Genomic DNA, 25890 nt, shown 5'->3' on the forward strand with positions numbered 1-25890 from the left:
AAGAAATACCCAAATAAAATTGCAGATTATTCAACTGTACCCTCTTTCACGTGTTTAATTTTGAAAATTTGCAATTTACTATGTAACATTATGAAAAAATCACTAAACATTACATTTATAAGATCTGTACAAACCCCCTAGGTTTTTTTTTTTTTTTTTTTTTTTTTTTTTCAATAACACACATAAAAAAAGTCAAGTATGTGTAAAAGCGTGTATGTAAGCTGATCCATATAAGAAAAATAATTTCCAGCGTTGCTGCATATATCTGCCTTCCTTCCACTTCTCTAAATTTTGTGAAAGAAGAAAACGCAATAAAAATTAATTATAATAATTATACCAAATTTTTTTTTTTTAAGTATGAAAATTATAAATAAAATTGTATGAAACAATTATTTACTTATTAAAAAAAAAAAAATTAATGATAAGTAAATGAATGTTTATTAACACATATCAAAGCTGCTCTGCTAATAGATACTAATTTCCAAATTTTTTTAAAAAACGGGTACCAAAAATGTATTTTATCAAATAAATTATTTATTTCTATGACGTATATTTTATTCCAAAATAAATAAAAATTTACATTAGAAATATGTTACGAGCTGTAAGATAAAGCGAAGCAATCGGTATTTCCTATATCGGGCCCGCTCATAGCAAAGTGTGGTGGGATAATGTTGCGTGTTGTGGTGCTATAACGTTGTGTGGTGTAGTACTAGTGACCGGAAGTACGTCAAGAGTGGAGGGGCGAAGGGGGAAAATGAAAGCAAAATCTACTTCCGTTACAGTTTTTTTCATGGTCACAAATCTAAAAATGTTGATTTACTCCATAGGGCAGGACGCGCCTATAGAAGTATAACTTCAAAAAAATTTATGACGAGAAAATACAGCTTATGTATTTTGATGATGGTTTCCAAGTAGATAATAAAATGTACTGAGAATCATAATTCGTTTTAAGTCTACAAAGGTGTCGAAGCCTGTGAACGTACATAAACTACATGTATTAAAGCCATTCTTGCCACAAAATCAATATTTTACACTGATTAGATGTTGGATAATATGCGACACATAAGGATATGAGTTTTTTGTCGGCTTATATTTGTTATGAAAACAAAATGTGACAGTTTAACTAAAATTGAGAAAAAAAGTGATTAAGATGCTTATTACAAATTGCATTGTTTGCATCCATCGGGAAACAGTATGCCTATAAATATTTCTCTTTCATAAGTTCCAAATTTCAACATTGATTCATCGTCAGGATAAATAAATAAGAATGTAAACTTTTGTAAAGATTGTTCGATTTTAATTATAGAGTACTAATCATTATTTTTATATCTTTTTTTGATAGCTCCTTGGTGCATCATAAGCTGTTTGTATCAAAAATTTTACATATCATTTTTAATAGGGCACGGTTTGTTGTACGTTGTTTGTTTGAATCCGTGGTAATAAAAGATATGTTACAAAAATATGTATTTCACTTTGTTTTATTATTGTCAAAATATTTATGTACTGTCGCAATAAATAATGAATTAATTTATGCTCAAAAAGACATGTTAACGTAAAAATATAAAGATGAATACACAAAAAAATTTAAAAAGATAACTGCCATCGTTAAGATTTTAAAATTTAAGAGACAAAAGTAAAAAAATCAGTTAACAGCGGTTGCTTGGGTACCCAAGTATGAAGTTATACTTCTATAAAATTATATGGCAGCAATATGTTTATTAGTATAAAAATACCTTCTATAAAACAATATAATGTACGAAGGTAGTGCAATTATCGTGAAAATAAATATACCTACGTTGATTGGGTATGATTTCAACTAATATTGAATGAAATAACGATTATAAATAACATATTACAACACAATACAATAAAAATAATATATAGGCTGGCCAGTACAATACTGCGCTTTCATCGAATCTTCCGATGGTTTTAAAATATCTTCCTACTGCCTGTACGCTTATTACATTTGTAACATCACGCTCGTATCTATCACATACCATCCCACTCTTATTCCTAGTCCATATTTAATATCCAAAATATAATTGTATCTAGAAAAATAAGACAAACCATCCTGTGGTAGAACTTTCTTCAGTAGCATGGTATTACATGCCAGTGAATATCCCTTCAGGACGCTCATCACACATAGGTTTTTGTGACACATATTGTTTGAATGTTAAATGTATATTGAAACAGCATAAAAAATACCCACAAAATTTGCTGCTCGTTTGACTATACCATTATTTCAAATATGTTTTAAAAAATCGATACTCATGAAAAAATCACGATTAGTAGCATTTGTATGATTTGTAGGAATCTTTCAATTTTTTGGGTACAGAAGATTACTTTTAGATAAACCTATCGAATTTTTAAACAGATCCACAAGTTGGTTTTTAAATGAATTTTGAAAGAGGGGATAAAGTGAACGTTAAAGCATGTATGTGAGTACATCCACATGAGAAAAACAGTTGATAGCTTTACTGCATACATTAGCGTGCCTCTCACTTCTCTAAACTTTTCCCCCATTAACTATGTAAAGAACGTCCTTAAGTCAAAAAATCACTTTAATCACCTATGAAAAACTAGTGAAAGAATAAAACACAATAAAAATCAGTTATTGTATTTGGACACTACTACAAAATTGTTTTTTAATTTTCGAAAACTTTGAAAAAATATGAAAAGTTGTATAAAAAATTAATTATTTATGGTAAAAGTAACAAATAAATTATATAATAATAAATATTTATTATTATATTGGGAAGCTGCTCTGCTTAAATATGCTAATTTCCAAGTTTTCTAATAAAACATTTAAAAAAAAGTATCCCATTAAATAAATTATTTATTCTTTCAATTTACAATTAAACAAAATAAACTATTACTAAGTAAAAAAAATTTACATCAAAAATAAGTTACGAATTATAACATAACATGCAGTAATCGAATTCGTAATAATGGGACAATTCATAGCAGAGTAGGTTATGGCCACTACCAGTGCGCAGAAGGTGTGGGGTTCAAATCAATGTGGAAACCATTTTTTTATGTAACATCAAGGGATAAAAAAGTAGTAAGGATGCTAGCAAAGTCAGATTAAAAGAAAATCATAAAAAAATAGAAAAGAAGATAGAATCTTAAAACTTTGGCAATTGAAACTGAAATGAAAAAATTAAATCAGTTTACGTCTTTTACCGTAGTTGGATTAATACTTATAAATGTAAGATGAAAATATTGGCTAAGACAATGATTCCATGTGTGTAGTATATTTATAAAGTCGTTCATGAAGAGATGAGAAAAAAAGAAACCAGTATTTTATTATTGGCCAACACAAAATATCATGATGCATGAGCATAAAGTTATCTATTTAAAGAAATGCATCCACAATGTATATTTAAAGCTGGTGATATTGATATGCATAATGTCTAGGTAATTACCTAATATTAGGAAATACATTACTTAGATTCAAATAAGTTGTAATTAAGACGGGCTGTAAGTACAGGAACTTATTTAAAATATAAAGTTTGTATTTTTAATTAAATAAATACTCATTATTTTTATGTCATTCCTTAAATTACTATATATTTAGTCACTTTAGTTTGAGCAAGTTTGCAATAAAATTTTTGTATGTATACTAGTAGATAAGTTTTAGGTAAAGAATTTTTTTGGTAATGTTTGCTTAATTTTAATTTACTTGAAAATGTTAGTATACTGAGTTCCTTCAAAAAATGTTTACATGTAGACTAGTTACTTTATCTAAATGATATAAAAAAGCAAGCTAACTGATTATCTAGTTATGTAAATTTGCTTGAAAACAAAATTAGCAACATGAATCAAGTAAATTGCTAGTAAGTATTATGGATTTTCTGGGTATTTTTATTGAAAAATCAACCTTAAAAATTAATTCATCACCCATCGTGAAAAACTTGCTCACACCCATTACACTAAAAGTATTTAACAGTTATTGGGTACATCAATTACAAGAGTAGGATCAGCCTCACCTTTGTCCTTCGTGTCCACATAGAATAAACAGTCTATTTGTCTAGGATGACAAGCACACAAAGTATTATGTGAGAATTTCTACGCGAGTAATAAAAGTTAAATATCCAGAAAAATAACCGAACTGCAAGAAGTCTCCACTTGGTATAGTACACTTACATTTACTTTGGCCATAGATTGTTTGATTATCACTCAGTAAAATTACCTTTTTGCTAGGTATGGCAAAGCGTTCACCGGAATAATCTTGCGCCTCTTGATAAACGACTTAGATTCAAAACTGAGTATTCTAAGATGTACTTGCTCTCCTCATTTATGTCTATATTTACTACATATAGATATGAATAGTACTGCACATGCTGCAACACTGCAACTTAACTGGAACTCGTTTTACCAAGCTACCGGAAAAGTTCTGGTAATAGCTCGTAACGATTAGTCGAAAGAGCGTCACTTGTACTTCAGGAGTGTATTTATCGTATGATTGCCAAGTAACTACGAGGATAAAAATGTACGTCAAAATTTGATCTGGTACATACCATAATCCTAAATAAATTTATCAGCATCCGCTCAGGACAAAATAAATTTCATGCTGAGTATCTCACCCGTATATGGTCTGGTATACTGCAACTCCGGTTGTTTGGTCAGTACCTAATTGAGATAAGATCAGTGATCCTGAAGTGTGTGTTATACATATATCAAATATATTATATTTGATTGAGATTGACTTACCACAACTCTCTCCCCACAGCTCCCCAAATACCTGTCCATGGTTGCCCTTCAGTCCCCCACAAAATAAAAAGAATTCGTCCCCTTTTCTCTCTTATTTTTATAAACTCGGTTTTTCGTTAAGCCTCCCACCAGACTACCCCCCGAAAGACTCCTCACGTTCGCCCCAATTAATTTTTATTTAGCCTCCTTACACTTTCCCACAAACTTCCATCACGATAAAATCTATTATTTTCACACTGTCATTTTGGTGTATATAAATACACCGTTCTTAGTTTTGCATTGTAATAATGATACATAGAATTATCCGTAGGCAAATAAGGTTTTTTTCAAGTACAAACCAACACTGCCAAAACACTGTCTCCGTGATTCATAAATTGTCGTGGAAATGCTAAAACTAAAATAAATGTCTTTTTGTACGGTATAAAAATTACAAATAATGAATTACCTGTATTTAAAGTAATTGTTAGTATAAAAGCTTTTATTTCCTTGTTTTTTTATTTAGTTATTGATTCTGCTTAAATATTATACTAAAATAATTTTGTTATTTTCAATCGTGTACCATTGCAAAAACTGTCACATGCACTTCAATTCCTCGTAAACATAATATTGTTCCAACTCTTGAACAAAGTTAATGGAGTAGGAAACCTTTACAAATACTATCCAAAACATGAAGTGAAAAATTAATGTAAATATTACTGTCAGTTATATCATCACTTTTGTGAGTTGCACAATACTATCGTTAGTTAATGTATTTTTGTTCAGTAGATCCAAAATGTTATCACTTGAGAAAAAAGTGTTTTATTAAAAAAAAATTGTATGACTTTATTTATGACAAAATATTCTTGTTCGATTTTCAATGTCATAAAATTGTAAAGTTTCTTAATTGTAAAAAATATTCCCAAAATGATGATTCCATCGTCCCAGCTATTACTTTACTTCTATTACTGTTTTTTAAGACAGGGAGAATTTGCCGAAAATTTTTCCGTCAAACAAATAATTAGTTTTCAAAATGTATATTTGCATTGCATTGATCACACTATCTACTATCTACTATTTCTACTGTTTCTCAGGCTTTGTTAGGCATTATGAAGGTGTTATCCCACATTATTAAATGTACTTTACGTAATCGTTTTTTTGGATTCTATCTTTAAAAATACGCTTCGTATATTGTTTTAGTCCAGAGGTAAACGAAAGTTTCTATGACTGGTCATAACATTTAAAATTAAATTGAGGCAATGCCAGTCTAAGTCATTAATAAAAAATTTTTTACCTTGCAAAGTAAAATGAATGTTTTATGTTTTGTAAATAAAAGTTTTTGCAGGTCCTCCTGATCGTCATTTTATTATAGATACATTAAATTAATCATATGTTTATAGAATCCCACTTTATGATTTTCGTATCAATTAATTTTTTTTGGTATAAATAAGTCAAACAATAAGCATGCTTCACCTTAATACTCAAAAATTTGATTTATGTGTAAAAGAGTATGATTTATTTTTATTATAAACAAAGTCTTCTGTTAAATAATTTTTTTTCTTATGTTATCGCCACCAATGTTTTCCGAAATAAAAAATGACGCAAAAAATTGTTGCAATTAAAATAAAAGCATAACTGTGCTAGCTTGATTTGAAATTTCATCGACTTTAGTATTGTGATTAATTAAACCAATAGCGATTGCAGTATTTTTAAGTATTTAATACTTCGTATTTCATATTGTAATATTTTTATTAAAATCTTTAAATGATGTTTTTTTTTTTATATTTATTTTTATTAAATAATTTAAAAAAAATTGTTCCCGTTCTGTAGGTGACATTATATTTAATCTGCTATTGCTGTATTTTTTTCACATTATTTCTTATTTTTTTAAATGTTGAGACGATTATAATTGAAAGAGTTTTATAAAACATTAATATACTTTAATAATTTTGCTAAATCATCGATCTTATTCAACTCAAACCGAACTTACAAGGGTATTTTCCATTTTGTTTATTGTGTTTTTTAATTTTATTGCTTATAAACGTTGATTTTTCCTTATTTTCATGGTGTATGGCTAGATTTAATAGCTTAACACACATTTACTAGAAAAATACAGCATATAATAAGTAATATGGTTTTATGAAGTGAAAAAATATAAAAATCTGAATAATTTCATTTTTGTACAATTTTCTTGATGTATAAGTTGTTATAATTTTTTTTTAATTTAATTTTATAATAATTAAAACAATAGTGTTCGATCAATTTCAATGTATATGTATACATACATAAGACTGCCATGGTTATCCGGATAGTCACATGCTAGAAAAACAGGGAGAAGGAGACAATGTGCATCAATTAGCTTGGCACTATTTGGTAGCCAACGGCCAAGTACAAGTCAAGGGAGTCGATGGAGGTGGACCGAGTGTTGCCAATACTACACAAATTCTTAATATGTACTATTATCATACTTGTGGCTCTCTTGAGAATCGGTCGTATAATTTTGCTAAGTTCAGTGCTTCACTAGTTTAGACGCATATTCAGCTTGCTTTATTTCCTTGCTTGATTATCTCGTTCTTTCTTAATCTCGCTCAAGAGATTTTAGAATCACGCGTTCGCGATCGCGTCTCGCAGCGTCCTCGTAAATAGCGTCGTCTTCAAAGACGATCAACAAGCATTCAAGGTTCTTGCGCGACGCTGACAATTACTGGCCCTGAGTCATCTACATCCATTCATATCACCAATCAACCAGGTGCCTATCACGTGTTTTATTTATTCAGCATAACCCTTCGACGGTTAACCACGAGACTTTCACCATTTGACAAGGTTTCGTTAATACGAGTAGTTCGTAAGATAATCAGAATTAAAAAAAAAATATTTTTAAAAAAATTTAAAGAACTTTGAGTTATGACATTTTTCTAAGGGTTAGCTCACAAAGCGTCCAAGGAGTCAAAGCACCACTAGTGTACTCTTATAGATATTCTGTCAAAAGATTATTGCTAGTGTTTTTTTAAGATTCACAATTATTATTTAAAATATAAGAAAACGTTTTCCTGTTTCATTAATTACTATCAACTGCTGTTTACTTTTTAATTTTGTTCCTATTACTATACTTATTAAATTCTATGTAACTATATTTTATTTATGTAAAGGTAGCACATACATATACGCGTTCAAAATGTATGGCATGAAAGATTGGCTTGTGTAGAACTTACAACTCACCCCCTCTAAAAGATAGTAACTATACATAAGCATACTGACTTCATGTGAGTAATTTTTTTTTAGTATAATGTAGCTTACTAACACAAATTCTGTCGTATTACGAGTAGTTATAAATAGTACGAGTACCCTCAGCCAGCACTATATATCCACATACCACACAGCAGACTAGACCAATGTAGTCCATTAGATTTATGAGCTGAAAAAATATTTAATTTGTTTTGTTACAAAATTCTAAGGAATCAACGTAAAATTTCTCGTTTCATGCTCATATTACGGTAAAAGGTAATCGTTGAAACCTTTTCAGTAGTTATCAAAGTATCGATTATTGTTCAAGTTTTTAGATTATGCATGTGTGTATTAATATGAATATCCTATTTATGTATAGTCATAAGGGCACACATTTTTTGTCTCTCTCTAGCAATTTACGTATGCATTCATTAAATTCTTACACGTTTTAAGGAATTCTTAGTTTGTTGAGCCCCTGTAACCTCCCGCAGCCCTCTATAACTTCACTATTATTTTTTGTTTGTTTAAACGTTAATTATTGCGTTAAAATTTATTCAAGTGTTTTCTAAAAAAATGAAGACGTTATTAAATATTAATACAGTATGTCGTATTATTGTAGTAAGTATTGTATATCATACTTAATTGTATGATAACTCTTAATTCATCTGTTGTCTGTTTCTGTAAAAGTTTATTAATTAACAGACAATTTTTCTCTTATTAATTAATCGGTAAAAATCTATTTCTATAGTGTATTTTTTGTTTTTACTATATTTTCATTACTAATTTAATTAAAAAGTACTTTGAATTTTAGACGTTTATGTGTAATTTGTTTTAAATCAGAGATTTCTCTTCAAATTATACTTGTCATTCATTTATAGTTCTTACGTTCAGTTTCTGAAAAAATGTTATTTTTATTCAGTTGAGTGTGGATAGTGAATGGGCATGGAGGGGATCTAGAGTAAGTCAAAATCAATAAGAAGTTCACTGAGCGATATGTAGGCAATAGAGTAATAAGGCTGTGAAATTTTTTAAATGTACAGTATATAACAGATGAATTGTACCTCATTTCGTGGGGTGGTGAATTGTTGGAGATTCATGGGCAATTATGAACAGTTGTTGCATGGAGATGTTGCTGTCATCGAAATCAGAGTTGCTACAATAAAGAAAGTAAAAATTATGCCAAAAAATACAGTAAAAAAAATAAAAGTAACAAAAGTAAAAAAAATAAATACAATAATGTTGAAGTGAAATCGAATGTACTGGTAAAAAATCCTATAGAGTTAAAAAAAATCTCTTAAAATGTTTTCAGTCAGGTATTAAAATATATACCATGGATTTACATAAATCTAGAAATTCTAGAAAATAACGTAAATCATGTAATATCTAGACATCTAGTTCCCCTGGGTGCTTTTTTGTGCAATCTGAAAACGGTGAACTTAAGCAAGCAGTTAGTCAGCCTTGTGAAAAATTTAATTTATTTTTTACTTTTATAAGACGAGTCGAAAATTTACTAGATATAGTTATTATTTTATAAATATATAATTTATTAAAGAAAAAAAATATTTTCATATAATTGAAGGATTAAAGTAACATTATTTAATAAGATTATAAATTTTTGTTAATCAAAATAAATATATGTAACGTTACTTTATTTTAAAAAACAAGAATTGATCTATATGAGGTGTTTCACGCAAAACGTCCCAGGTCCATCGTGCAACTGCTCGAAATAACTGTTTTTTGCTCATTTTCTTGGCCTTATTCCTATCCTAAAAAAATGTTGAAAACAGCATTTTCCATGTATTTTTCAGTCAGGTTTCCGATGGTATAGTTAGTTTTCCGGTTCATTTTCACTAAAAAAGACACAAAACATGCTGTATCTCGAAAAAGGAATTTTAAATATTTTTTTTAATAGGCTAGGAGGAAAGCTAAGGTTTTTTTACATTAAGAACAGGGTACTCTCACTGAAGAATTCGAGTAAAATGATACCATAGAGTAGACGCTCGGCCGTTTGAACGCGCTCCAAGAGCTGGTGTGATGCCGTGTCACGTTCCGCTTAAGTTAACTGTGTATTTGTGCATATGTGTACGTCATGAAAATTTTAAACTTATTTTTTAAGCTATAGATCTGTAACTTTAACGCAGAACACTAAACTTATTGTAACTTGTGATCTTTTAGAAAATTATGCGTTTGTTGTACAGAGTTCAACTCAAACTATTTATTGGAACAATAACTAAACTTGCATTTTTACAGATGCAACTTATTGTTAAGAGAAAGATAAGCTCAAACACAAAAGTATTGCTATTATTTCTGATAACCTAAATCATAATACAACTGGTGTATATGAGTATCACAAAGATATAATAAATTATTGAAATCCAAGTGTATAGCAAAACAAAATTTTTTACACTCATGGGGCCTCTCAACTTTTAAAAAATCAGAGAAATTTTAAAAACGTACTTTTCCAGAAAAAAGATTCTAAAATTGATTCTGAATAGGATTTTTTTGTTATTGCTGATAGAAAAGGAACGTGTGACAGTATTAGAGTCATCTTGAAGAGAGGTGCAAAATGTACAAGTCTTCAATTCCTTCTCATAACCAAATTTTAACAGCAGAAAACTTGTACGACGAGGCAAAGAATTATTGCAAGGAAGTAAAATTTCTTAATTTAAATAAAGAGTCGTATAAAACATGTAGAATTAAACTTGAATCTCGATTTGATCAAGCACATTTAATACCAAGTGCAATTCTGCGCTGTTATTCCAATCGATGATTAAACATTAAAATAAAAAAAACATCCATGAGCTCTGAGTATCAAGTTTTTTTTATATGAAATTATAAAACTAAAATACCTTTACCTCGAACATCATCTAAAACTAAAAAATAATAGAAAATATTTGTACAGAAAGTATTTCTAAATGATAAATATTCATAGCTAACTTGAGCGGAGCGTGGCGTGACGCCAGCCCTTGGCGCGCGTTCAGACAGCCGAGCGTTTAGTCTTTAGTATCGTTTTACTTGAATTCTTCAGTGAGAGCAGACTGTGCAAAAAGGCGTTTTCAATGAAAAAAAAACTTAGCGTTCTATCTAGCCTATAAAAAAAAAATTTTTAAAATACTTTTTTCAAAATACAGCATGATTTGCGTTTTTTTTTTTTTCAGTGAAAATAAACTGGTAAACTAACCACACCGTTAAAAAGCTGACTGAAAAATACATCAAAAATGCTACTTGCAACATTTTTTTAAGATAGAAATAAGGCCAAGAAAATGAGCTGAAAACAGTGATTTTTGCGCTAGTGTAGCGGGCCTAGGACGTTTCGCATGAAACGCCTTACATTTATTTTCACAATTTTGACGTTGAATGTGTACTCGCATAGCTTAAAGGAATTGTCTCCCAACTTTTCGTGCCGATTACGCTTTATGCTGGGGCCACCCAGCCCGGGGCGAGGTGGTCTTTTTAAGAGGTGTATTAAGTAGTATTTTAGAATTTTATTATTTGTGTTATTTCACTTGAATTAACTAAATACTATTTAACCAGCTTTCCACTTGGAGAGGTATCCTTAATAATTCGTATTTAACTGAAATAATAATAATCATAATAATAATAATAATAATAATAATAATAATAATAATAATAATAATAATAATGACAATAATAATAACTATCATAACAATAATAATAATAATTATCATAATAATAATAATAATAATAATAACAGCTTGATACACCTATGCTAGTTTTTCTTAAAGCCGTTAGCTTAGTAACTTTTTACCACGTGTCAGTGTGTGCTAACTAATTATTATCTATCTTTTTTTGTGCCCAGTAGTAGTATACCTGTGAGTGCAAAGTAGTTTAAATAGTTAATGTTAATCTTAGAAAAACAATAATCACCGCCAATGAATGACTAGTCGAGCTTTTCACTGCTCTAGTACCTCTTACTATCAAAATTGAGTAGTTGCAAAACCAAACTCTGGCTTCAACAAATGCTTAAATGAGTTTATTGATACGACATGGATACAGTAGCGGGGCTTACCCAAGCAGAAACATCAAAAATTGGAAAATTACTGTGTCGCTACTAAGGCAGATTATATCGTGGTAAAACTCGTCTTGGATGTCATAATAAGCATGTTAGATTTATCAAACCTTTCCCCCAGGTCACATGATTTTTACGAATAGGTAAAGTAGTAAATTTAGGAGCGACTTGACTAGCTACTACGTTATCAGATTTTTCTAGAGGTCAAACCCTCACTGTATCATTCTTAATCGTATACAAGCCTTAGATACATAATATAGGAGAGTAGCTCTTACAGTGCTTTTCTTAGAACAATTAGCACCCGGCCGTCAGCGTCACGTGGCTCTATTAGTACGTAATATAACTTTTTTAACGCAATTAGGTTTCTACTAGGTTCTCTGAAATTCTGTGAAGGTTTTACGTATGTTTTTGCTTACTACCATTGATAGTTTAAGGCTATTCCTTTCTGAAATGTAAATGTTTCTACCGTGTTTCGTACCTTAGAGGATCACTGCACGTCTCATTACGGTGCTCCTAGATTTTTGACTAGACGACTAAAGAATATAGTTTAAGTCAAAAGTTGTGAATGTGTTATGACCGGACTTGTTTAGAGTGTGGTCTTAACTGTTATATTTTAGTTTCATTCGTGGGTCTCTTAGGGTTAAGCTCGTGAGCTTTATTTGTTCTTTATATTTAGGTAAAATATTCATTTAGTTAATATGGATAATGTATTCTTTTATTAGAACAATAATTTATTCTTTCAAATACAATTTACTTGGGTCACTTTAACAAGGTTCAGTGTTCTTTATACTACTGATAAATAACTAGCATTTATCACTAATTGTTGTTACTGCTGCTTCGGAGTTCCCTAATTCTTCGTGTAGTAATTTCCAGTGGTTCCTTAAACTACACGAATGAGTTCGTGGCCAGTAAGATGTTGTGGTTTCTGTTTCTTCTGTTATCGTTGAAACCACTTTCGGTTGGCCTCCTTCGTTGTACCTCACTCCTTAGCGTAGTCTGATACTATTGATGTTATCGAAATGCGCCCAAGTTGCCTCTGCCAACATGTTATGCCTTATTTGTATAAGGTACTTGCAAGTTGTGGGAGTCAAGAGTAAACTAAAACCTTAGAGGACAGGTGACAGACGTAAAAAGAGAAATTTTTCCTTTTGATAGTGCGTTTTCATAGCATCAGAGCGAGTAAAAGAGGCTTTTGGTTGAATTAGGTCAACCATAGACGATGTTCTTGCAGACTGCGTTGACAGGAAAACAGTAAGTTTGCACAATGATGTTGCATGTTCTCATTTCATGTATTAGGAAATAACAATACAACAGTACCAATCGCATTTTTCTGACAAGTGCGATTGAGTGTTTTGGATCAGTGATCATGAAAGCTCGTATCAGCAATAAAAGAACGCCAAATGCAAGTTTAAATGTGACAAATAAGTTTATAAATTTTGCAATTAATCCTTTTGGGGATTTTACATTCAATTTTGAGTATAATGAAATAATGTGTTAATTACAATTTTTAAATTGGTATACATTTCAAGAAACGGACAATCAATGCGCCAGTAAAGTATTCATTCATACATACAACACGATTTATGCACTTAAACATGTAACGTAAAGTTTCAATACATGTATGTATTCTTGCAACGAGGCTGGCCGTATTATATGTCAGCATATTATGAAACACTCACCTTAAAGCTAATACACACTCACACGCCTATGAGTGACGTATGAGCTTCACTTGTCATATAAGGTTGCTGTATATACACAATACGTCTTGTATGAATTTTACGGATGAATTATGGTTTTACTTATAATATGATTCGTCTGTATTAACTGGGGATGTAACAAATGCTAACCTCTTATGTATTAAATGTCAGAGGAAAAGATGACAGTGGCTTTTAATCTAGTGGCTAAGGGTCTAATTAAACGTTTTTACCGTACCCTCCAAGTTGCCGTAGTGTACTAAAATAGTCATAAATTTTCATTTTGGATGACTTCTTTGCAATTCCTCAAATATTCATAGACGATTTTCATGAATATATGCAAGAGTTACAATCAGTTCCAACAGCTTACCATTATAAGCCTTCCCCTTTCTTTTCGAAGAGCCTGCACACACACTCCCTCATGTCTTTCGGCTTCTTCTAACAGTCAAATCGTGTAAACTAGTGTTCAGGGCCTTACAAAGTGATTGAAAGCATCTCTAGCTTTAACTATAAATTCAAAATTAAAGGTATTTTTTTACTCTTATAGTCGTAAAGTCGTCTTTACTGAGCTGCTCAAACCCAATTATTCTGTTTCAAAAGATTCTAAGAATCCTTTTCTTGCTTTGACAACTCCTGGTATTCAGCATCCAAGGCCAAACTCTATCGTAAAAACGTGTTGATGTTAAAAGACAGTAGACTTTTACTTGAGAGAAAAAGTCAAAATAAATTGTTTGATCTCCCAGCTTTGTCTAAAATCTCGATTTCCGTCAGTTAAGTAAATCTTCGCTTTTAAAAATCTGTGACTGTAAGTAGAATTTTTTTATGCTGTAACTACTGCCGTGTATCTTTTTCTAATCAAAAACTAAAAATAAAAGCTCTTTATGTTAGGATATGTAACTTGACATACTGGTTACTATTTAATGGACGAGTTTATCTTTTTAGCTACCGTAAAATTTTACTTAGCAATAAGTTAAACGATTGTTACTCACGGTTAATTACGTGTAAAATTTTATAACTGGGTTTATTGATGCAATAATTGGTACCTTCTTACTAAATCTAACGCTAGAAATAATTTTTATTGATTACAAATTATGACTACTCTCTTATTGTAGTACCAATTCATTTTATTATTCTTGTGTACGTTAAAAACTATTCAAGCACTCTTACCTATCTGTACCAAACAGTTAAATTGTTATTTTTTCTTTCGAAACGCCCCTAAAATCCTATCAGCTATTAAATTTTCGTTTCCGGCGTTTTCGTGGAGGAGAGTATGTGGGGGGCCTTTACTCCTCGAACCAGACTGAGGATACTGGCCTTCCGCAGTCTCTTAGTTTATGTGTGTCTTGTAAGATACTACAAATAATACACTTTACTTTGTCCTGTTACACATAACCTTTTACTTTAAGGCCCTTCTTATCATCGTTTTTTTAGAGTCATAAAACGCGGCAGCACTGGGATCACTTAGTTAAGATAATACTTGTTCAAGGACGTCCAGGTCCGACTTAAGGACGTTTATTACTCATACATCTCCATTGTTAGCAGTCACATAGACATTGTTAACCTTTAAATGGATATTGCTTACACTTTTGGTACATCCCACACAAAATTTATAATCTCTTTACTAATTCGTTTGTATAGATCTAATTTTTATTAAATCTTAATCAATTATATAGGCTTATGGAACAATCATGTGAAATTGCATTTATAAGGAACCCATTTTTTTGTATAATAGAATAATATCCGATAAACATTACATCCGATAAACATTGGATTTTCAAATAGAGCCACAAGTCGATCTTACGTACGTAAACGTGTATACATAGGTATATGGATACAAGCAAAACAGTTGCTAGCTTTGTTGCATGTTTGCGCTCCCCTCACCTCTTGCCTCGCGCACGTTATATCGAAAAGTCTTATGCATTGTATGTGCGTGTGATGTGCGTTGAACCCGTGCGTGATTGCGTATCTCTCGTACTACTATTGAAATATACTGTTGATCATTATTTAAATGATTAAAAACGAAGCTTATGAATGTTCGAGATAATAGGCCATTTTTTATCCTTACAAAACTTGATGAATACCTTTAATCTTCGTACATCCCTTAACTAAGTTAAAATTTATTTAAGGCTATAACATTAAATATGTAAGCAGATAATTATCTATCATTCACATCAAAGTCATAAGATGTGCAGAATTTAAATTAACTTATTGTTATTCTTTAGTACTTTTTTTAATGAGTAAACTTTTAAAAATAAAACATTGTTGGAAAATTACTAACCCAGGCATAACGTACATTAAAATTTATTTTTTTAAATTAAGAAATTAACAGTTATTTTTTAATATAAAAGCATTGATCATGTTAAACCCGTTTAATAAAATTGAAATAAAATCTTTTAAATAGTACGACTATTTTGATAAGTCACATGATATTATAAAGTAAAAAAAGACAAAAAGTAAATCAATGAAAAGTAGATAAATCTTGTATGCTATTTTTACTGAAAAACAAAAACCATGTTTGTAACTGAGAATCTCATCATACAATGGAACCGTATGGTCTTTATAGTTAAACACCTTTTTTCACAATCTTTTCATACACACAGCATACAACATCGAAATAATTCGTAGGTGTTTAACTAATTACTCTGTTACTTTCCGTAATAAATATATATATCATATCCATATTTATTTTACTAAAAAGAATCACTCATACAACTATACGACAGTTAATAATAAAGTAATGCAAATCGTTTTTCTCAATATCAATATATTTTTGAATTATTTCACTGTAAGATTACTTCCTACTTTTTTATATCCATAAATAAACCTTACAATTAACTGCTGTTCAAGTTATAAAGCTATTTAAAATTCGTAACCTGAGCTTGCTTGATTGCTCCTTGATTGCTTCCTTGATTAACATGGCCTATCAATCAGAAATCATCCATTTTCTCTATTTATGGTTATAGAAATTCACTAATCGACAATACCAAATGACCACGAGTAATCGTTTGGGCAACAGTGCTTTAAAAGTTCTGAACACTTACTCTTTATATTAGCTTTTAAGGACTGCGTTTTTTTGCGTAGATTGTTTGACATGGCTTTTTTCAGATTAAACGGCTTTTTATACATTTTTCCTTTAAAAAACCAGGAGTCAGTGAGTGCTTAGATACCCAAGTATTAAGTCTTATACTTTCTACAGCAGACAATACATGAATAAAGATATAACTTTGATGAAATTATGTTTTAGAATCGTTGTGGTTTAATTAACTTTGAAATTAGTATATTTGATTGTCAGGTGTAGTTTCAATAAGTATCATTAAGTATTTCAATAAATTACGTTGGTAAAAAAGTACAGCGTACAGTCATGGCACATTGTGATATCAGTCAAGTCAGTACGAGACTGCCGGCTTTCATTGAATCTTTCAAGTTTTTCAAAACAGTTACCTACGCTGATTAAATCTCTAACGTCGCGCTCGCACCTGTCATATACGCTCACATGAACTTATTCTTATTTGCGTGTATAACAACCGTAAGATATATTTGAATTGAGAGATAGAAGAAATATCCTGTAGCACCACTTTATCTTAAATAAGGTAATTTAACATGCAATTGAATGTAATGTCCCTTAATAAATCACCGTTTTAACTAGTAAAACAAGTTTGAAAGAATAAGATGCAATAAAAACCAAATAATTTATCTATAAAAACAGTATAAATGAAGTAATAATGGAACAAAGATAAATATAATGTAAAACTTAAAAAATAAAATCCAAAAAAATTTTCAAATTGAAGAAAATTTAGGGTTAAAAGGGAGTTCAAGCCAAGATAGAAAGAGTTTAAGGTTTGAAACAAAAAGAAGGTAGCTACAAGGAATCAAGTAACTAGTCAATGCAAAATTTCACGGAACTTTGTGTAACTTTTGAAAATTCTACCTTTCAGGCTGAGGAATATTGTTCCTTCATTTGTTTGATTATCAAACGACTTATCATTTCTAATACAGCTGCAGAAAGATATGGGAAGTTTTTTTGTTAATTTCTACAATTATCTGTCTCAGGTTTTGCTAATACTATTAGATGCCCTTCTAGGTCGCATATCCACTGTGGTGACATGTTAACATTTTTTGTTGTACATTAGCTGGAGTTACTTCGTGCGAGACTATATACTTAGTAAGTATCTCTAGCGTAGAGCGCTCGTGCCATCTCATGAGTAAAAATTTCAATAGCAAGGTGTTCCAAGTTTATAAGGTATGGCATAACCATGTAAAAAGTGTAGTTTTGTTCAAGTTTTTCGTGTCTATCAGGTACTTAATGGCACAAGTGTTCGTAAAAACGAAATTAGATATTTAATAAGTGCAACCAACGGTATTTTATAACTAATGTTGTTTCATAAAGCTGGAATCTAGAGCTGAGCAGAGCCTTTTCAAGTCCATGAGAGAAAGTGAGACAGTGAGAGGGACGATTTAATTTATTATTATATTTGAATAGAAAAAAAGTTTCGTCTATGGCATGGACACGTAGTGCTTCAATATAACTTCCTAAAAGGAATGACAAGTCGTAAGACTCTTAAATTACTATTAGAATGAGATAACGTTAAAAATTTGTTCTTGAAACTACGATCTAAAAAAAATAGCAGGCTGTTAATTTAATTATGTTAGATATAGCTTCCACGATTCCAAATAAAGCAAAGCTAGAAAAATTGTTGATTAAACCTTACAAGACTCATATAATAATAATAATAATAATAATAGTAATAATAATAATAATAATAATAATAATAATAATAGAACTTTTGAAAACAAACTAATTACTTTTGGTGGTGATTTTTGACACATTCTTCTTGTCATTAAATAAGTAGTAAAAGCAGGAATACATCAGTGCCAAAAAAAATTGTACATTTATGGTCATGATTCGAAATACTTGAATGTCATCATTTCCGTTTAAACGATCCGTTGATTAATTTTTGAAATCATTTTGTGTACAAATACTATCAAGATTCTTATATTTTGAAACCAATAAATAAAGTCTATCGTTCGAAAATAAGGGACTTAAAGTAAAATCCTAATTTATCGAAGATTTGGTTATGTAACTTATTAATTGTCATAGGAAAAGCTAGAACAGAAGGAATTGTTTTCTTAAAATTAAAAACGGTAAATCTGTGATCGTTTCCTTTTTATTTTACAAAATCTGCACTGTATTACGTATGCTAGGTTCCTTCAATTACTAATACAGTAATTTTGGCGTTTTTTAATAATAATGTATGACACAATACGAGCAGTGAAGTAAAACTACCTAAATTTCGCTTGATTCGCATTTTAAATTTCTTAGTTTTTATAATACATTGTGCACTACACCTTATCATGCACATGTATTGGAAAATTTAGAAAAAGGAAGGAAATAAAAAAAAATTTAATTCGTTTCGTCTTCAACCACCAGCTAAAGTTATCAGTACGGCGTGCTTGTTATCTTAGCGGTATTCTTTGCAAATGAACAAACATGACTAAGAGTTACTCTTTATATCATTAAATAACTACATGTTATATGCGTAATTTTTTCATCAGTTTCATATTCTAAAACAGAACTTCGAATGTTAGTCATATCTAATAGCAATAAAAATGCTCTATGCCCTTTCATTTTTTAAGGTAATAAAATCAAAGCTATTCCAGTCCAACTCAGAGAAATACTTTTTTTCAATTAACAAGACGTTATCAATAAATGTTTTTTACAAAAATAATTTTCCAATTGGCATGGCAGCATAACGTTAGTAGTTTATCAAGAATATTTTTATCGTGTTCCAATAAATCTAAAGCAATATCAGCATCTTTAAACGTACTATAATGTATTCTGACAACTATTTGTAATGTTTCAAAAGATTCTGCTCCATTGACACGATTTAAAATGAGTTTAAAAATAAATTCTTTTAATCTTCACCGGACACTTTGTTTGGTTAATTACATGTATATACTTTCCTATATTATAAAGTTGTTTTGGTGGGCTGTCTACACATCCCCCTTAAACCTTTCATGTTCCTCTTACAGCCCACGAACAAAAACAAGGGAAAATTCTCTATATTTCTTTGTAAATTAAACCCAACGAAGAGTGTGTGCAAACCCACACACTATCATGGGCCTCCTTGCAAATTTCGTGGCCTCCTACCTCCCCCCTACTAGCTCCCCATAAAAACTTGAAATACTTCCAGAAAACGTTATAATTTTTCTGTTTTCTGACGCTCCCCTTTCCCTCACTAAATAAGAAAAAATTCTCTGTATTTCTCCATAATTTTAACCTAACAACAAATGCGTTACCCTTTTTCCCCGCACATCCTTTTCCTACACATTGCTTCAAATTTAGGGCGTCTTTTTAACATCCAGCCCCCCCTACAGAAACGTATAGTTTTTTTGTGAAAATATGTTGTAGTAGCGTACATATGAGGTAATTTTCCATTTTCCCAGCCTCCTCCCCCACTTAAAATTAAAATGTATTGTAAAGATACTTTATCATTTTTGTGAGATTACTTCATAATAGGGCTAAGAGGGGCTAATTTCCCACCCCCTTAATCAAAAAATTACGATTTTACTTAAATACCTGTTATTTTTATATTTGTCTACACCTCACCTCCACTCTTTAATAACTTCAATTTTTGTTCCTTCTGTTACATCAGTTTCTGTCCAAATAACAATGAATTGAATTATAAATAAAAACTTTTTGAACAAATGTAGCTTATGAGTTGAAAAGTCTCGAAAACATATTATATTGACCTATATTACGTTGAAATCTTTCTATATTTTACACTAGTTTTAGTTGGTATGTCTACAATCCCCCTACAACTTTTGATAAAAATGTCTTATTTTACTGTTTCTTAATTCTCACCATTCAATAAGAAAAAAATTCAATTTTTTGTTGGGTTAATTCTTTTGTACCTTGGAGAACACCCTACTCCATTTTACCATAACTATACCTCTTTTTTTCTCTATTTATATATATATGTATAAAAATGATCGACGTCTTTGTCTACTTTTTTCACACTGCCCATGAGATACATAGACCAGCCTGCTCCTTTTTTTTGACTGACTTACATTCATGTATAATGTACCATATTTATAAGTATCTAATAGAAATATTTACATACTGGTGTGTAAATAATCACATTAAAAAACAAAGGTTAATATGAATTATGATGTTCAAAGTAACATTGTATATGAGATCATACAATTTTTAAAGATGTTAGGAGACAATAAAATAAGGGTGTGTATATATATATGAATTACTTGAATACAATATAAAGCAAAAATTATAACGGGATAAATATTGGAAAGAGAGTCTGTATACTAAGAATAATCCTGAATACCAATTTTTTTTTTTTATACAGAAAACAATTTCTTTTAATCTTAGCGTTTTCAATGACTATCTATAAATCCTAAGGTCAAAATTTGAATAATGTAAGATTATATTTGAAAAAACCACTGTTTTTGTATGGTCAATTATACGTTATGTTATCAAGATGCAAAAATAAAAATGTAATTTATTCAAATTGTACCTGATAATAATTTAGAAATATAAAGTATCGTTTGGAAAGAAATTTTTAATAGTAACTAATTGAAAGTAGATAAAAAAAATTTAATTTCCTCACATTAGAAAAAATATTAAATTGTACGTAATATTCTTGCACAGTTCATTTACATAATAATTAAATCTTTTAAAACAGTAAAATTATTATTTGAATATTGTTTCATGACGACGCGCATTGTTTGACATATTTCAATAAATATGATTTCTATCTTTTCATAGAGGGAGAATAGGGCGACGAGCGGGGTCTGCGGTTTAAATATTCTAAAAGTTCATTCGTTGTTATTAATCAAGTATAAAAATATAATGTCATTTTCTTATATATATTTAATACTTCGATTAATAAGGTTTTAGAAAATTGAAGAAAAACAAACCAGCGCACAATAGCACTACCTCAACGGTGCTGTGAAAATGTGCTAATATGCTAGAAATCAGGGGCTTTATTAAAACTGTAAGGAGAGCTTAAAAAGAGGGACTAATAGTTATATAACTAATAATGACATTAAAACCGATATAATTTAACCCCATTTAGAGATATTGCTAAAGGGTGACTGAAGAAAGTTCTTTAAAATTGTGTTGGATTATCTGGTTGTAGGGGTAATAAAGTTATGAGGAGAGGGGGGGGGTCAAAGGGACTAAGTAAAAATACAATCCAATAATAATAGGTAAAAACTGTCAGTATGAAACTGTGCTAACAAATTATACAGCTAAAATAATTATTACGTTCGAATAAGAATTATTAACGTAGAGCTAAGGAGTGGTAAAAAGTAGCTGTTTAAAAATTGTAACACGGCTGAGAGGTTTTCTTAAAAAATGTGAGGAGAGCTGAGAGTGGGGGCGCAAAAAGTAACTAAACTGAAAATGACATGATTACTGTTATAATTGTACGTCATTTAGAGATGCTGCTGATGGAAGGCTGAAGGAAGTTTTTTAAATTCTAAGGGGGGCTTACTGGGTCATCCGGTTATTAGGTTAAAAAATTACGAGGGGGACGGACGGACGGGGGGGCTTAACAATAGTTTAACCCAATAAAAATATAGTTTTAACGAATAGAATTCGTTTACCTTAAGGCTTAAGGCTTACCGGTAATTCAACCCAATATAAATTATGTAAAAACTATTAGAATTTTACCTTATTTAGAGTGGTACCGAGGAGAGGTAAAGGTGGGTGGAGGGGGGTTGTGTGGTATGACTTTCCAAAATCACTATACTATAAAGGTAGGTAATAGTATATTACGTACGAGTTTGCAAAGGCTTCGATTCACGAACCGAGAAACTTACGGCACGAGCCGAAGACGAAAGCCGTAACGAGGTTCGTAAAAAAACCTTTTCGAACGAGTTTCGTATACTATTTTTCCGCCTTAGAAATCAAAATCAAGCGGTAAAGGTGCTAATTTGAGGTTTGAAGGCGAAATATATACATGAAAGCTTGTGTGAATCATCAAGCTTGGCTTTGCCGTTGGTTCTCCTTATTGTTAGAGTCAGTATGAAATAAGACTCCGAGTCGCGAGCTCCGTTATTGTGAGACATTGTACAGAGGTTTATTATCGGCAATTGTATTGATTCAGGTTAGTTGAATATTTCATTTAGTGTAACTTTATTACAAGCTTCCGCTAATTTGTACATATTGTAAATATTACAGGTGTTTTACTGCATCTCACTAGTGTTGATTAATTAATCCTTATCCCCTCCCTATTCCATCTTCGTAAATCGGGACCTACATAAAAATTCTGCTACGCAGGGTGCTTTCTGTTTCAAACTAAAGCAGGGACCATCTCTCACTGCTTGGGAGACTAGGTATCTAAAACTTGGAGCAAGAGCGACACCAATACACTGGAAAACTTATGAAACTATTGAGCAGACGAATTTTCTCTCATTCTAAAGTGCAAAAAAGAGTATAGAGATGCCACTAAAAACATGAGCTGTTTTTACGGGTTACACTTCGTTAAATTTTTTATTACATGAGTTTTAAATCGAAAACAAAGATATTCGCATTGGTGTACTGTTGTCCGTTTCTTTCTTTTTTAAATTAATAACACAAAAAGCAATCTCATTATCATGAACATTTTTTTAAAATAATGAATATTTTTAGCAGCAAAAAGTAAAAATTATGACCATTGTAGATACTTACTGCAAGGTTTATAGACAACTAAAATTTAAAATTGTAATATTAAAAAAGTATTGTTGAATGTGACACAATAAGATAAAAATTACTATTTGGTAAAAAGTGTTTCAAACTTTTATCTACAGTAACATTGTTTTTGTTATAATATTAAAAGTATGAGTATACAGTTTTAAAACTAGCCGACTCAAAAAATGATTATTTATTATTATTGATAAAAATATTTTACCCCAAAAATCTAGAAAAAAACGAAAGAGATTGTGGGCTGTTCAAAGATACCTGAAGTCCTTTACCTTATCGATAAAGTTTACTTTATTTCACATTTTGCTATTAATTTTAGAGAAGTATATTTTTGACAAAAAGAGTTAATGGTAGTTGTTAGTATTTGACGGAATAAGTCATGCTAAAAATAAAGTTAAAACTAGCAAATAATAGTGGAAACTACGATTTTAGAGAAGCGACCAATATAATGTACGAGTTTTAGAGTAACTGCAAGAATCTCCCAATTTCCGTAATTATTCAGTGATTATATGACGGGAAAAAATAAACAAATGAATTCTTAGTGTTTTAAAAACAAAAAAACATTTTGGAGTAGCATAAAAATTTGAAATGCCTATTAAGACATTTTTTCATTTGAAACCAGCGAAATAATTTTTTATTCTTTCTAATTAATTTTTAATATAACTTGAGTAGAAAACTACTTAATATATCTTAACAAAATTTTAAAACCAATTTCTTACAAATAGCCTTTTCTTTTTTTTCTGGTGAGAGGATGAAGTGCGCTCCGTCATCGATAGTGTGACCATCTTCTCATATACTGGCACTTACGCTTTACTGTTTAAGAGACTAGCTCTTTTGATAATGAGAGTGTGAGTGCACTGTATGGTAGTTAGACTACTACACTGCAGCTGGGGCAGTAGCTGTAGCAATTCTCTCTTCGTGAACACATGTATACATATTCTCGATGATTTGAAATTCACATGATAATTAAACAATAATAACCGTGGAAGTCATCGCAAATCACTCTCGTGCAAAATATTTAAAAAGGCTATTCGAAGAAAAATGCTAAAATATATGGCATCTTGTATTTATTGTACCTATATATCAACTATATTTAAATACATGTGCAGAAAAATCAATATTAGCACATATTGGCCTATTATAATTGTTATTTTTAGAAAATAGTCTTATTTCTCTTATTGTTTTTCATAAAATTATTGATAAGGTTACTTTTTTTTGAACGATTGTCAAGAAAAATTTTTTCATTTTTCTAGTCAATTTTAAATACTGGAAATAGGAGTTGGCGCACAAGGGACCAGAGCTCCAATAGTACACACACACACGCGCGAGCGCGCGTGTATATTATACTATTATGTTGTAGTTGAGGTGGGCCTTACTACATTCATTCCCCACACTCCCCATAATAACCCTCCCAGTGCCCCTTACAAACTAAGAGAAAATGCTTGTATTTTTTCTTATTTTTAAAGATTTTGTTTTTAAATGAGCCCATCCACAGTCGCCTCACTACATTTTTTTAGCCCCCACAGCTGCATTGGGATCACATTTGTTTTCTCTATTTTGCCAATTAGAAAAATAGATCAACTTTTTAAAAATTACTAATTCTAAACAACTTATTTGTAAAGAAATATATACAGTTTATCAACAATGAGTATTGTTTTAACGCTACTTTTAATAATAAAATTTTTAGTGCGTTGACTTTTAAACAATTCTGATGGTTTTATAAAAGTTAAAGTTTTGTATGTGCAAGTTTTATGAAGTATTTGATCACCACGTGTTACATAAAATATCTTACATTTTAATAAAATAATAATAAACGTGCTACTCATTACGAGGTGCCCTATACAACCACAGAGAAGTTTTTTTTCCACTAAACTTTTAATTAAACGATAAATATTTATATTTTAATGATTCTTTTTGCTAATTAATTCGTTAAACGATTTCTTGGTTTAAAATTTATAAGTATTATTAATTTTTATTTTTACTTTAATTAAAAATTTTTTTCCGTCTTTCAGGTGCAGTGCTTTTTACCCTAGGGAGTACTTTTTACCGGCTAATTATGTTCCAGCTATGGGTAGGAATAAACATTTTCGTTCTGTCAGGTTCAAAGTTCATTTTTGCCCTAGGGTAGAAGTCAGTTACCAGGTGGAAAGTGTTCTTATGTAAGTTAGCTCTCTTGAAATAAAAAATCTTGTTCTTACTTCGGGCACTAACATACAATAACCGCGCCCTTCGCGCGCGCAAGTTAAACTTTCTGCCCTTGGTAAGAAATGTATTATTTCCTACCTTGGAAATTTTTGAGGGTCAGGTGTGCCCTTAGTATAAGAAATAAAATTTGTACCTGGTGCGTATACAACCATAACTAAGAGTCCCTTCAAACGTGGTGCTTGTCCTAGCTACATGCACCACCAGGTACGAAAACTATTATTTCACACATTTTTCTATTTCATGATTATTATCCTCCCAATTTTTATAAATATACCGTCTTCGGCATTGCATCGTGATAATGCTAAATAAATCTGTTCATGAGTAAATAAAGGTTTTTTCAAATACAA

The 25890-nt window shown here is 30.5% G+C and overlaps 1 protein-coding gene across 5 annotated transcripts in view; it reads left to right on the forward strand.

Moving 5' to 3' along the window:
* Nucleotides 1-25890, forward strand: part of LOC106637471 (PRL-1 phosphatase) — a 410453-nt gene that overhangs the window by 86950 nt on the left and 297613 nt on the right. Inside the window, exon 1 of one of the 5 annotated variants that reach the window (XM_089591086.1) lies at nt 25448-25497. The exons of the other annotated variants lie outside the window; for them this stretch is intronic. The gene's annotated coding sequence lies outside the window, so the exon portion shown is untranslated. Of the gene's footprint in view, nt 1-25447; nt 25498-25890 lie in introns of those variants that run through there. 5 annotated transcript variants of the gene reach the window in all.

Source organism: Copidosoma floridanum, unplaced genomic scaffold (assembly GCF_036245765.1).
Source record: "Copidosoma floridanum isolate Cflo_tuat_1 unplaced genomic scaffold, Cflo_Japanese_pri ptg000013l, whole genome shotgun sequence".
Classification (NCBI taxonomy): Eukaryota; Metazoa; Arthropoda; class Insecta; order Hymenoptera; family Encyrtidae; genus Copidosoma; species Copidosoma floridanum.